The 15,386-nt window shown below is 41.3% G+C and overlaps 1 protein-coding gene across 2 annotated transcripts in view; it reads right to left on the reverse strand.

The window, feature by feature from the left end:
- Positions 1-15,386, reverse strand: part of LOC132511360 (C-C motif chemokine 4) — a 90,668-nt gene that overhangs the window by 53,494 nt on the left and 21,788 nt on the right. The window contains exon 1 of one of the 2 annotated variants that reach the window (XM_060134489.1): positions 14,481-14,727. The exons of the other annotated variant lie outside the window; for it this stretch is intronic. The gene's annotated coding sequence lies outside the window, so the exon portion shown is untranslated. Of the gene's footprint in view, positions 1-14,480; positions 14,728-15,386 lie in introns of those variants that run through there. 2 annotated transcript variants of the gene reach the window in all.

Below are 15,386 nucleotides of genomic sequence, written 5' to 3' on the forward strand. Positions count from 1 at the left end.
GGGTGCAAATGAAGAATGAGCTCCATGCCAAGTTCTCCTATCTGCAGACACGGTCAAGATTCCATCCACATCAGGACCCTTACATTTGCTCCCTCAGACTTCCCACTACTTTTATCTCTTATGTCCAAAGACTTGTACACAAATGTTTGTGAGAGTTTTATTCAAAACATCCCCAAACTTCATTCAAAATAGAACTCAAATATTCAAGTGGTGGATGGATAAGCAAATTGTGGTACAGTTATTCTGCTATAACGTGAAACGTACATCCCTAAAAATCACTGCACTATAAGAAATCATGCAATAAAAACTACAGGTTTACGGGAAAATAGGGTTGAGGCCACAACACTCCAACAGTTCATCAGTGACACATTGGAAAAATAGGAATCTAATAAAAATGATAGCACAGTTTTACACATGTTAAATAGTTAACATAAATACTACAACAAATATGCCACTTAACTTTGAAAAAGACCTGAAGTTTGCTTGTGGCAGTGAGAGTCAGAGGGTTATAGCTTGTGAGTTATTGTAAAGTGGTAGAAAGAGGGTTGTCTGAAGCCAGAAAGTTGTAACTCCAGTTGTAGATGAGTATGGCTCATAACGCATGCAGTGAACAGAGGTAGCTAGTAGGTATTTGAGGGGTGTGTGTGCGCGTGTGTGTGTGTTGTGTATTCCTGTGAGGCTTGTTCACCTGATGTTTTTCACGGATAAAATCACATGTAAGCAAATGGAATAATTTGTGTTATGCTCAACTTGTTTCCTAATATTTTAATCGTATCGGAATAAATTCACATTTTCTAAACAAGCATTATAGCAGAACTGACTATACATCCATACAATGGGATATTATTCAGCAATAAGAAGGAGCCAACTACTGATACATGCAACAACATGGATAAACGTCACAAGCATAATATTAAGAATCCAGACTGAAAAGTCTATGTATCAAATTATTTTACTTACATAGTATTATGGAAAAGATGAAATTTTAGGGACAGAAATCTGATCAGTGGTTGCCAAGGACTGGGGATGAGGGAAGGCGACTGAGTGAAAAAGGGGGCAGAAAGGAACTTTTTGGAGTGATGGAAATGCCTTAAATCTGGATTGTGGTGATAGTTACATGACTTTATGCAGTAGTCAAAACTCATCAAACTGTACATTTAAAAATGATCAATTTTATATGTATTTAAACTATATCTCAATAAATATGATAATACACACATACTCATAAGAAGGCTACAAATGGAAAAAAGAAAGCAAAATGAAGTAAACCCCAAAAAGCAAACTTCTGAACTTTAACTTCTAATAGCCATGTGTGGGTTAGCATAATATATTAGAATTAGAATTCCAGACACAGAGCAAGCCTGCACGCATCTGCCATCTCTTTCCTACAAGACTTCTTCAAGACCATGATTAGCATACTAAAAGCTAGGGGCAGCAGACCGGAAAGAGAATCTCCTGAAATGTGTTGGACTCCCAGCAAGTTTGAAGCAACTACATGCCAAGGCAGAAGGGGTGGGGGAGAACAGATGACAGAAATTCATCCAAAGTTCTCCAACTTTTCAGCTAACAAAGTCTGAGAACAAGGCAGGAAATCTGAGATAAGTCCACTCAAGGCACTATAGGCTTCAGCTATTGAAGGTAGGTGGTAGAAAAGCTGAGAAGAAATCATTCTGGAATGCTATGGGCTTTCAACTACTGAAGTCAGGGGCAGGAGAGCATAGAGAAACAACTCTGGGGCATCCTACTCCTTCACAAATGATAAGGCAGCTGCCTTCCAAAATCTATGATTAGAGCAAAGAAGCAAAGAAAAACTCTCCTGAGGTACCAAAAGCTGAGAGCAGTACTATAAAGAGAAATAACCAGTGACCTAGATGGGCAAATGGGCTATAAATTTAAAAGATCTCGTATGGTTCAGAAAGTTAACAGCACAAAGAGATGTTGAGAATTGTGCCAGTGCTCAGATCTCAAACCCTGCTGAAAGAAGTCCTGATCCTCCCCTCAGAATATTTAAAGCCAGTACAAGCTGAGTCAAACTAAAGCTGCAGCAAAGCCCATAGCCAATACAACTACAGATCAGACAGAATCAGCCCCATATTTAGCAGCCTGAAAGAAGAAGAGGCATACACGTTCTGGGTAAATCATTTGCTTCAGTCCTTATTGTTCTTGTAAACAAAATGCCCAAAACACAATAAAAAAATTATGAGACAGGTCTAGAGGGGGGAATCACTGAAGTGTGGAGTTCTGGAGTTTGGAGCCGTGTGGCCGACAGGGTCTTGGTGCTCTGGTCTGGTGTCAGGTCTGAGCCTCTGAGGTGGGAGAGCCGAGTTCAGGATACTGGACCACCAGAGACCTCCCAGCCCCACGTAATATCAATCGGCGAGAGCATTCGCAGAGATCTCCATCTCAATGCTAAGACCCAGCTCCACCCAACAGCCAGGAAGCTCCAGTGCTGGATGTCCCATGCCAATCAACTAGCAAGACAGGAACAAAACCCCACCCATTAGCAGAGAGGCTGCCTAAAATCATACTAAGTTGACAGACACTCCAAAACACACCACTGGATGCAGCCCTGCACACCAGAAGGACAATCCAGCCCCACCCACCAGAACACAGGCACCAGTCCCCTCCACCAGGAAGCCTACACAAGCCACTGGACCAACCTCACCCACTGAGGGCAGATATCAAAAAGAATGGGAACTACAAACCTGCAGCTTGTGAAGAGGAGACCCCAAACACAGTAAGTTAAACAAAATGAGAAGACAGAGAAATATGCAGCAGATGAAGGAGCAAGGTAAAAACCCACCAGACCAAACAAATGATGAGGAAATAGGCAGTCTACCTGAAAAAGAATTCAGAGTTATGATACTGAAGATGATGAAAAATCTTGGAAATAGAATGGAGAAAATACAAGAAACGTTTAACAAAGACCTAGAAGAACTAAAGAGCAAACAAAAATTATAAGCAACACAATAAATGAAATTGAAAATTCTCTAGAAGGAAACAATAGCAGAATAACTGAGGCAGAAGAACGGGTAAGTGGCCTGGAAGATAAAATAGTGGAAATAACTACCACAGAGCAGAGTAAAGAAAAAACAATGAAAAGAATTGAGGACAGTCTCAGAGACCTCTGGGACATTAAACACACCAACATTCAAATTATACGGGTCCCAGAAGAAGAGAAAAAGAAAGGGTCTGAGAAAATATTTGAAGAGATTATAGTTGAAAACTTCCCTTACATGGGAAAGGAAATAGTCAATCAACTCCAGGAAGTGCAGAGAGTCCCATACAGGATAAATCCAAGGAGAAACACACCAAGACACATATTAATCAAACTATCAAAAATTAAATACAAAGAAAAATATTAAAAGCAGCAAGGGAAAAGCAACAAATAGCATACAAGGGAACCCCCATAAGGTTAACAGCTGATCTTTCAGCAGAAACCCTGCAAGCCAGAAGGGAGTGGCAGGACATATTTAAAGTGATGAAAGGGAAAAACCTGCAACCAAGAATACTCTACCCAGCAAGCATCTCATTCAGATTTGCTGGAGAAATTAAAACCTTTACAGACAAGCAAAAGTTAAGAGAATTCAGCACCACCAAGCCTGCTTTACAGCAAATACTAAAGTAACTTCTCTAGGTAGGAAGCACAAGAGAAGGAAAAGACCTACAATAACAAACCCAAAACAACTAAGAAAATGGTAATAAGAACATAAATATCGATAATTACCTTAAATGTAAATGGATTAAATACTCTAACCAAAAGATATAGACTGGCTGAATGGATACAAAATCAAGACCCGTATATATGCTGTCTACAAGAGACCCACTTCAGACCTAGGGACACATACAGACTGAAAATGAGAGGATGGAAGAAGATATTCCATGAAAATGGAAATCAAAAGAAAGCTGAAGTAGCAATTCTCATATCAGACAAAATAGACTTTAAAATAAAGACTATTACAAGAGACAAAGAAGGACACTACATAATGATCAAGGGGTTGATCCAAGAAGAAGATATAACAATTGTAAATACTTACGCACCCAACATAGGAGCACCTCAATACATAATGCAAATGCTAACAGCCGTAAAAGGGGAAATCGACAGTAACAAAATAATAGTGGGAGACTTTAACACCCCACTTTCGCCAATGGACAGATCATCCAAAATGAAAATAAATAAGGAAACACAGCTTTAAATGACACATTGAACAAGATGGACTTAATTGATATTTAGAGGATATTTCATCCAAAAACAACAGAATACACTCTCCTCCAAGTACTCATGTAACATTCTCCAGGATAGATTATATCTTGGGTCACAAATCAAGCCATGGTAAATTTAAGAAAATTGAAATAATATCAAGTAACTTTTCCAACCACAACACTATGAGACTAGATATCACCTACAGGAAAAAAAAAACTATAAAATATACAAACACATGGAGGCTAAACAATACACTACTAAATAACTAAGAGATTACTGAAGAAATCAAAGAGGAAATCAAAAAATACCTAGAAACAAATGACAATGAAAACACGACGACCCAAATTCTATGGGATGCAGCAAAAGCAGTTCTAAGAGGGAAGTTTATAGCAATACAATCCTACCTCAAGAAACAAGAAACATCTCAAATGAACAACCTAACCCTACACCTAAAGCAATTAGAGAAAGAAGAACAAAAATACCCCAAAGTTAGCAGAAGGAAAGAAATCATAAAGATCAGATTAGAAATAAATGAAAAAGAAATGAAGCAAACGAGGGCAAAGATCAATAAAACTAAAAGCTGGTTCTTTAAGAAGATGAACAAAACTGATAAACCATTAGCTAGACTCATCAAGAAAAAAAGGGAGAAGACTCAAATCAACAGAACTAGAAATGAAAAAGAAGTAACAACTGACACTGCAGAAATACAAAAGATCATAAGAGATTACTACAAGCAACTATATGCCAATAAAATGGACAACCTGGAAGAAATGGACAAATTCTTAGAAAAGCACAACCTTCTGAGACTAAACCAGGAAGAAATACAAAATATAAACAGACCAATCACAAGCACTGAAATTGAGACTGTGATTAAAAATCTTCCAACAAACAAAAGCCCAGGACCAGATAGCATCACAGGCGAATTCTATCAAACATTTAGAGAAGAGCTAACACCTATCCTTCTCAAACTCTTCCAAAATATAGCAGAGGGAGGGCTTCCCTGGTGGCGCAGTGGTTGAGAGTCCGCCTGCCGATGCAGGGGACATGGGTTCGTGCCCCAGTCCGGGAAAATCCCACATGCCGCGGAGCGGCTGGGCCTGTGAGCCATGGCCACTGAGCCTGCGCTTCCGGAGCCTGTGCTCCGCAACGGGAGAGGCCACAACAGTGAGAGGCCCGCATACCACAAAAAAAATATATATATATATATACACATATATATATATATAGCAGAGGGAGAAACACTCCCAAACTCATTCTACGATGCCACCATCACCCTGATACCAAACCAGACAAAGATGTCACAAAGAAAGAAAAACTACAGGCCAATATCACTGATGAACATGATGCAAAAATCCTCAACCAAATGCTAGCAAACAGAATCCAATGGCACATGAAAAGGATCATAAACCATGATCAAGTGGGGTTTATCCAAGGAACGCAAGGATTCTTCAATACACGCAATTCAACCAATGTGATACGCCATATTAACAAACTGAAGAATAAAAACCACATGATCATCTCAGTAGATGCAGAAAAAGATTTTGACAAAATTCAACACCCATTTTTGATAAAAACTCTCCAGAAAGTGGGCACAGAGGGTACCTACCTCAACATAATAAAGGTCATATATGACAAACCCACAGCAAACATCATTCTCAATGGTGAAAAACTGAAAGCATTTCCTCTAAGATCAGGAATAAGACATGGATGTCCACTCTCACCGCTATTATTCAACATAGTTTTGGGAGTTTTAGCCACAGCAATCAGAGAAGAAAAAGAAATAAAAGGAATACAATTGGAAGAGAAGAAGTAAAACTGTCACTGTTTGCAGATGACACAATACTATACATAGAAAATCCTAAAGAAGCTATCAGTAAACTACTAGAGCTAATCAATGAATTTGGTAAAGTTGCAGGATACAAAATTAATGCACAGAAATCTCTTGCATTCCTATACACTAATTATGAAAAATCTGAAAGAGAAATTAAGGAAACGCTCCCATATACCACTGCAACAAAAAGAATAAAATACCTGGGATTAAACCTACCTAAAGAGACAAAAGACCTGTATGCAGAAAACTATAAGATACTGATGAAAGAAATTAAAGACAATACAAAGAGAGGGAGAGATATACCATGTTCTTGGATTGGAGAAACAAGATTGTGAAAATGACTATACTACCCAAAGCAATCTACAGATTAAATGTAACCCCTATCAAACTACCAATGGCATTTTTCACAGAACTAGAATAAAAAATTTCACACTTTGTATGGAAACACAAAAGACCCCAAATAGCCAAAGCAATATTGAGAAAGAAAAATGGAGCTGGAGGAATCAGGCTCCCTAACTTCAGACTATACTACAAATCTACAGTAATCAAGACAGTATGGTACTGGCACAAAAACAGAAATATAGATCAATGGAACAGGACAGAAAGCACAGAGATAAACCCACGTACATAAGGTCAACTAATCTATGACAAAGGAGGCAAGGATATACAATGGAGAAAAGACAGTCTCTTCAATAAGTGGTGCTGGGAAAACTGGACAGCTACATGTAAAAGAATGAAATTAAAACACTCCCTAATACCACACACAAAAATAAACTCAAAATGGATTAAAGACCTAAATGTAAGGCCAGACACTATAAAACTGTTAGAGGAAAACATAGGCAGAACACTCTATGACAGAAATCACAGCAAGATCCTTTTTGACCCACCTCCTAGAGAAATGGAAATAGAAACAAAAATAAACAAATGGGACCTAATGAAACTTAAAAGCTTTTGCACAGCAAAGGAAACCATAAACAAGATGAAAAGACAACCCTCAGAATGGGAGAAAATATTTGCCAATGAAGCAACTGACAAAGGATTAATCTCCAAAATATACAAGCAGCTCATGCAGCTCAATATCAAAAAATCAAAGAACCCAAACCAAAAATGGACAGAAGACCTAAACAGACATTTCTCCAAAGAAGAAATACAGATTGCCAACAAACACATGAAAGGATGCTCAGCATCACTAATCATTAGAGAAATGCAAATCAAAACTACAGTGAGGTATCATCTCACACCAGTCAGAATGGCCATCAGCAAAAAATCTACAAAACAGTAAATGCTGGAGAGGGTGTGGAGAAAAGGGAACCTTCTTGCACTGTTGGTGGGAATGTAAATTGATACAGCCACTGTGGAGAACAGTATGGAGATTCCTTCAAAACCTAAAAATAGAATTACCATATGACCCAGTAAGCCCACTACTGGGCATATACCCAGAGAAAACCATAATTCAAAAAGAGACATGTACCACAATGGTCATTGCAGCACTATTTACAATAGCCAGGACATGGAAGCAACCTAAGTGTCCATCGACGGATGAATAGACAAAGAAGATGTGGCACATATATACAATGGAATATTACTCAGCCATAAAAAGAAATGAAATTGAGTTATTTGTAGTGAGGTGGATGGACCTAGAGACTGTCATACAGAGTGAAGTAAGTCAGAAAGAGAAAAACAAATACCGTATGCTAACACATATATGTGGAATCTAAAAAGAAAAAACTGGTTCTGATGAACCTAGGGTTAGGACAGGAATAAAGATGCAGACACAGAGAATGGACTTGAGGACACAGGGAGAGGGAAGGGTAAGCTGGGATGAAGTGAGAGAGTAGCACTGACATATATATACTACCAAATGTAAAATAGATAGCTAGTGGGAAGTAGCCGCATAGCACAGGGAGATCAGCTCGGTGGTTTGTGACCACCTAGAGGGGTGGGATAGGAAGGGTGGGAGGGAGGGAGATGCAAGAGGGAAGAGATATGGGAACACATGTATATGTATAACTGATTCACTTTGTTATAAAGCAGAAACTAACAACACACCATTGTAAAGCAATTATACTCCAATAAAGATGTTAAAAAAAAAAAAACAAAAAAACCTGAATTCTAACTCAGGTCCACCATCTTCTCTGGCTGCTGGTTTTCTGAATAGGGTCACTATTCCTTGCCCCAAAAACTTCTCTCTCGATTTATTGGCCTGTTTTGCAGTGAGCAGTACAAGCTTGGAGTCGGTAATAAAACTACAAGAAAAGAAAAAGTATAGCATAAACAATATTTGGAAGAGAGATTGCTCAGAGGAAAAATGGAAAAGGGACAGAATTGCAGAAGCCCACATGAGGTGATGGGTGCAGGGATGTTTGTTGTGTTGTTTCTCTTTATTTTCAATCTATATTTTATGCCTACTCAATACTAAAAGAAAAATTATAAAACTATAACAATCAAATTATAGAAAAGAAGATTTAGTATGGCCCTATTTTTTGTTTAATGGTATATGTATTTAATATGCATAATGATTATATATAGGAAAATGACTAGAAAATTACACATCAAAATGTGAATAGTGGTAAACAGTGAGTTTTTTCCTCTTCTCTGATTTTCTTAAAAATTCTATAAGAAGTATGCACCATTTTTGTTAAAAAATTATTTTAAGTCACATATAGAATTTTATAATGAAATAAATTGTATTATAATAAATAATATATTTGTTATAATATTTATTGTAATTATATTAATATAGTATATTATATTTATAATATTATATATTTTATAATATATTTATAATAATATAATATTAAATATACTATATATTATAATATTAAATATAATATTTATAATATATAATATATTTATATTATATCATAATATATTTATAATATTATATCATATTTATAATATATTTATTATAATGTATTCATTATAATATATTTATTATAATATAATATAATATTTATATTATATTATAAATTAGAATAATAAATAAATTGTATTATTCACAATTTGTCAAAGCATGGGCTATGAAACTGATTTTTTTGTGTATGATCCCAGCTGAGGAGAAAGCATGCAGAGGGAAAAGATACATCTAAAAGTGTCACTGTGGGACCACAGCATATTTCTGCTTACTTCTTTATGCTTAAGTATTTTCTAAACTTCTCCATACTGTTGCTTTTTTAATAATGAATCATGATGAATGTTTTTCTTTTGCCTCATTTTAAGAAGAACGTGCCAAAGGCCTACTGCTTACTTAAACTTGCAGAAGACCCCAAGCATCTTGCTCATGGCTGAATCTCTGGTGCCTGGACAATGCTCAGCTCATTGTATGCATTCAGTAATTCTTTATAGAATAAATGAAAGGGTAAATGAGTAAATTAATGAATGAACAGTGAATGTTAACTAAACAGGTGGAAGAGATAAAGCAGGGCACTGGTCTCTAATTTTTATTTGACCCTTTTCTGTCCATTACAGTCTAAACGGGCATAATTCCCATGGATAAGAAGAAACTGAAGCCCAAGATGGGTAGGTGGATTGTAGGACATTTCATTTCTTGGCTTGGATGAAGTCCCTTCTAGCAGCCCAGACAACTTACAGTAGATACTGATCATCTTTGTGGATTTGGGGGAGGCAAAGAGGTTGTAGAATATAGGATGAGCATACAGCAGTTGACTTTCCAAAGAAGGAATAGGAAAGAAGATGGATTCCATGAACTTGAGAGTGGTCAGCCACCTCTGTTATGGACAAGACTCCATATCTAAGCAATTCTTGGTAAGAAATCCTTTGTTGGCAACTTAAAAAGGAAGTGTTCACTGCAAGTCAGCATGGGTGCAGCTAGAGCAAGTGTGGCAGGAGCAACTCCACTTCCTTCTCTGGCAGCAGCAGTTATCTGAGGAACAGTGGGCTGGAAAGAGCTGTAAACAAAGGCTCTGATCTCCAGCATTTAATAAAAGTACCTGGAACCAGCTGGGAAAACAATAAAATTCAGGAAGCTAATATACAATCTATTGCAGGCTGACACATTATCGTATTGCCAGTACAAAAACAAAAACAGCACCTTTACCCCAAAAAAATCTCTTGGAGGCTTAATCTACCCCAAGCCCCCTCCCCCACTCCAGCCCTCCTTTTTTGAATAGAGAAGTAGAGTCAGTTAGGCAAGAGGGTGGAGGGTGCATGTCGCTTACAAAAGCATGGAAGGCAGATAACTCAGTGTCACCAGGAACTTAGATTCGAGAACCCAGGAGTTGGCATAGGGACCCAAGTTCTGGTATGAGTCAGCTTCTTTCATCCTTCTGCCCCTGCGTGTCCCACACCTCCCCCACATCTGATGTTCTGCTAACCAAGGGACAAAGGCCACTGTCTGCCACCCGCCCCGTCCTTTGCATACCCAGTCGCCCACAGTCAGCAGGGAGGAGAAAGGCAGCCATCAGAGGCATCCACTACATGCCTCTCCATCTCTCTCAACTTATAGAGAATGGGGAAAGGCAGTGGACCCCACTTAGGCTTTTGTTTGTTGGGAGAAATCAGGCAGCTCAGACCCTCTCCATCTACCTACAGGAGGGAGACTGAAGTCTAAGGGGGATGATTCTGTGGTTTTCTCTTCCTTGTTTTCCCTTAAAGCAAATGACAAGTGTTCCTGTTACATCCACCCACCTGTTCTGCAGGATACAGCTACCTTCAGGGCCCATATGGATGAAATGGGATGCAAACTGTTGAGTGACCAGGTCCAAAGGACCTGGACGATGGACCTCACCTCCCTTCTCTCCAGTCACCTGTTCTTCTGTCTATTCCTCAAATGCCCCAACTCCATTCCCCCCTCCAGGTCTTTGCCCTTGATGTTCCCCCTCCCAGGACGAACCTCCCCTGATCTTTGCAAGTCCGGCTCCTCCTCAACAAGCCAGTCCCAACTGAAATGACACCTCCTCTGAAGAGGCTCCCCTCACTGGCTTGTTAAGCAACCTCCACTCAACCCTCAGGCTCTATCACAACCTTGGTTTATTCTCTTCCTAACTCCATCTCCTACTCCCTTTTTGTCTGATTCCCCACTATAATTTGAGCACCTGAAGAGCAGAAGCCTTGCTTTTTTTTGTCTGCCTCTGTATCCCAAGGGCCTAGAAAGTGCCTGGCACACAGGAGAGGTTCAATAAACATGAGTAGAAAAAATTAAATTTTAAAAATAATTTTTAAAATAAATAAAAAATTTAAAAAGTAAAAAAAAAGTTGCAAATCTACTGAATGAACTTCAGCCCTAAGGAAGGTCTAAATATGGACATATAAGGAAGATTTCACTCACTTAGATTATGTTACATACACCTTTCAGTAACCATGCAAAGTTTTAAAAACTTAATGAAATTACTCAAAAGTTCCCATAGCTTGTAAGCAGTGGACTCCAGGACAAAACAATGCCTCCCTCTGACTAGATCAAAAGTTCCTGCTCTTTCCATTAGAACAGGGCATTAAATTTTTCCTTTTAGTAGGGGTCATTTTCTTTGCAAACACACTGGAACCCTATTATATAAAACTGATAAAAACACAAGTGCTTAAAACCACAATGAGATATCACCCCGCACCATTAGAATGGCTACTCTCAAAAGATACAGAAAATAAAAAATGTTGGTGAGGATGTGGAGAAATTGGATCTGTTGTGCACTGTTGATGGGAATATAAAATGGTACAATGGCTGTGGAACAATGTGGGAGTTGCTGAAAAAATTAAACAGATTTGCCATATGACCCAGCAATCCCAGTGCTGGGTACACAGGCAAAAAAAAAAAATAAATCAAAAACAGGTTCTTAAAGAGGTATTTGTATGGCCACATTCATAGCAACATTTATTCACAATAGCTAAAATGTAGAAGCTGCCCAAGTGTCCATGCACGGATGGACAAGCAAAATGTGGTATATGCATACGATGGAATATTATTCAGCCTTAGAAAGGATATTCTGACATATGCTACAAAACAGATGAACCCTGAAGACATTATACTAAGAGAAATAAGCCAGTCACCAAAAGACAAACTCTGTATGATTCCACTTATATACGAGGTACCTAGTATGATTCCACTTACGTACGAGGTACCTAGAGTAGTCCAATTCATAGAGACAGAAAGCAGAGTGGTGATTTCCAGTGGCTGGGGGAGGGGAGATTGAGGAGTTATTGTTTAATGGGATAGAGTTTCAGTTTTGCAAGATGAAAGAAGTTCTGTGGATGGATGGTGGTGATGGTCGCACAATGTATGAATGTACTTAATACCATTGAACTGTACCCTTAAAAATGTTTATGATGGAAAATGTTATGCTATATGTATTTTACCACAATGAAGAGAAATTTAAAAACCACACAGGTGCCTGATCTGAATTTGGTGGGAGTGGAGATGGGGACAGTCACCTCTGCCTGACCTCCAGGGGGGTGATCAACACATACCTGTGTCAGCACTAAAAGTCCCACATCCCAGGAACCCCCTGAGCCCCAGGCAAACCAAGATGGTTGGTACCCTACCTCTCGGTTACTAAGTCATTGTGGTGTCCTTTGCAGGGACCCTGCAGCACAAACTTGAGGGTGACAAGTTACAACTCTATTCTATGGAATACACTGCCCTGCCTCTGGCTCCCCCAGTTCAATCCAGAAGAAACATGTCCCTCAGTCCTGGCTGAGCAGGGAGCCCCGTGCCCCTGTCTTGGTTGCCAAGGATCCGATCAAGCCCCCTGTGCTGGGCAGGGGGCAAGGGCTTTAAGCTCAGCCTAAGCGAGGGGTGCCAGTCCAATCCTGGCTGGTGAGGCCCAGCCACCCCAGGATCCTCTCTGGACCCAGCTCCCCACTGCCAACCCCCATCAGGCCTGAGTCTTGTGCTCAGGGTGGACACAGCACTGTACCCTCACATCCCCATCCTGGTGGGCCCTGTAGTTGCTGATCCTGAGACAGTCATCCAGGCCTCTGAGTTCATGGTCCACACCTGAGGCTGGGCTCACCCAGGGGGCTCAGCCAGGCTCCCTGGGGACAGGCAGGAGAGGAGGGCAGTTTCCAACAAAGCCGTTGGTCTCTGGGCCTCTCCTACCACCACCTTCAAGATATAAAGCAACTGTGAAACCTGGGGTCGTTCTCTGCCTTCCGCTTTTCTTCAGCTGAATTGACTTAGTTCTCATATTTTAGATACTTCGCTGGTCACAATTCCAAAGAATCAAAACTCCCGTGCAATCTTGGATTTTTCTATCTTGTGACTTCCTGAGCAGCAACCTCTTATAAATGAAGCTCAGAGCCTAGATTTAAAGGAGCCAGAGAAGCCCTGTTCCTGTAGCTGGTTGGCCACCGGAAGGATGAGGGTCAGCCTGGCTACCCTGGCCTTCCTCCTCACTCCTGCTGCCCTCCACTCCGAGGCCAATAAAGGTGAGACCTGTTAGTCTCATTGCTCTGAACAAAAAGAACACTGTGGCTGGAGGGGGTGGAAGAGGGGCTGCAGGGAGAGATGAGGGTGGCCTAGAAAAAGCAACCTGGAAGTTACTGCAAAACAGACAGCATCTTTACCAAGGATATCTCCCCATTTCTGGTTGGGACTCACTTCTGCCTCCCCTGGGGTGGGGAAAACCTGCCTCAATACAGCCTTCCTGGCCTCTGGTCCCCAACTTACAGAAGCTGATCCAGAGCCCTCCAGGCTATCTGCTCAGCTGCTTCCTGAGGACACACAGGAGCCAGGCATGAGCATAAACCGGGAGAGAGGAAACCACCAAGGATGAAACTGTCTTCATGGTTTAATGGGGTTTTATCATATTTGGATTGGTTGCCAACATTGAAAAACTGGAAACACTTAAAAATCTGTATTGCCCGGGGAGTTTACAAAATCAAGGACTGACGTGGCTTCCGGGAAGATGGCGGAAGAGTAAGACGCAGAGATCACCTTCCTCCCCACAGATACACCAGAAATACATCTACACGTGGAACAACTCCTACAGAACACCTACTGAACGCTGGCAGAAGACCTCAGACCTCCCAAAAGGCAAGAAACCCCCCACGTACCTGGGTAGGGCAAAAGAAAAAAGAATAAACAGAGACAAAAGGATACGGACGGGACCTGCACCAGTGGGAGGGAGCTGTGAAGGAGGAAAGGTTCCCACACACTAGGAAGCCCCTTTGCGGGCGGAGATGGCGGGTGGCACAGGGGGAAAGCTTCGGAGCCACGGAGGACAGCGCAGCTACACGGGTGCAGAGGGCAAAGCGGAGAGATTCCCGCACAGAGGATCGGGTCGGCCGGCACTCACCAGCCCGAGAGGCTTGTCTGCTCCCCGCCGGGGCGGGCGGGGCTGGGAGCTGAGGCTCAGGTTTCGGTCCGAGCGCAGGGAGAGGACGGGGGTTGGCGGCGTGAACACAGCCTGCAGGGGGTTAGTGCGCCACGGCTGGCCGGGAGGGAGTCCGGGGAAAAGTCTGGACCTGCCGAAAAGGCAAGAGACTTTTTCTTACCTCTTTGTTTCCTGGTGCACGAGGAGAGGGGATTAAGAGCGCTGCTTAAAGGAGCTCCAGAGATGGGCGCGAGCCGCGGCTAAAAGCGCGGACCCCAGAGACGGGCATGAGATGCTGAGGCTGCTGCTGCCGCCACCAAGAAACCTGTGTGCGAGCACAGGTCACTATCCACACCCCACTTCCGGGGAGCCTGTGCAGCCCGCCACTGCCAGGGTCCCAGGATCCAGGGACAACTCCCCCGGGAGAACGCACGGCGCGCCTCAGGCTGGTGCAACGTCACGCCGGCCTCTGCCGCCGCAGGCTCGCCCCGCACTCCGTGCCCCTCCCTCCCCCCGGCCTGAGTGAGCCAGAGCCCCCAATCAGCTGCTCCTTTAACCCCGTCCTGTCTCAGCGAAGAACAGACGCCCTCCGGCGACCTACATGCACAAGCAGGGCCAAATCCAAAGCCGAGCCTCTGGGAGCTGTGAGAACAAAGAAGAGAAAGGGAAATCTCTCCCAGCAGCCTCAGAAGCAGCGGATTAAAGCTCCACAATCAACTTGATGTACCCTGCATCTGTGGAATACATGAATAGACAACGAATCATCCCAAATTGAGGAGGTGGACTTTGAGAGCAAGATTTATGATTTTTTCCCCTTTTCCTTTTTTTGTGAGTGTGTATGTGTATGCTTCTGTGTGAGATTTTGTCTGTATAGCTTTGCTTCCACCATTTGTCCTAGGGCTCTATCCGTCCGTTTTTTTTTTGTTTGTTTTTCTCTTAATAATTATTTTTTTATTTTAATAACTTTATTGTATTTTATCTTACATTATTTTATTTTACTTTATCTTTTTTCTTTCTTTTTTTCCTTCCTTCCCTCCTTCCTTCCTCCCTCCTCCCTCCTTTCTTTCTTTCTTTCTTTTCTTTTGTT

The sequence above is a fragment of the Lagenorhynchus albirostris genome, chromosome 20 (assembly GCF_949774975.1).
Source record: "Lagenorhynchus albirostris chromosome 20, mLagAlb1.1, whole genome shotgun sequence".
Classification (NCBI taxonomy): domain Eukaryota; kingdom Metazoa; phylum Chordata; class Mammalia; order Artiodactyla; family Delphinidae; genus Lagenorhynchus; species Lagenorhynchus albirostris.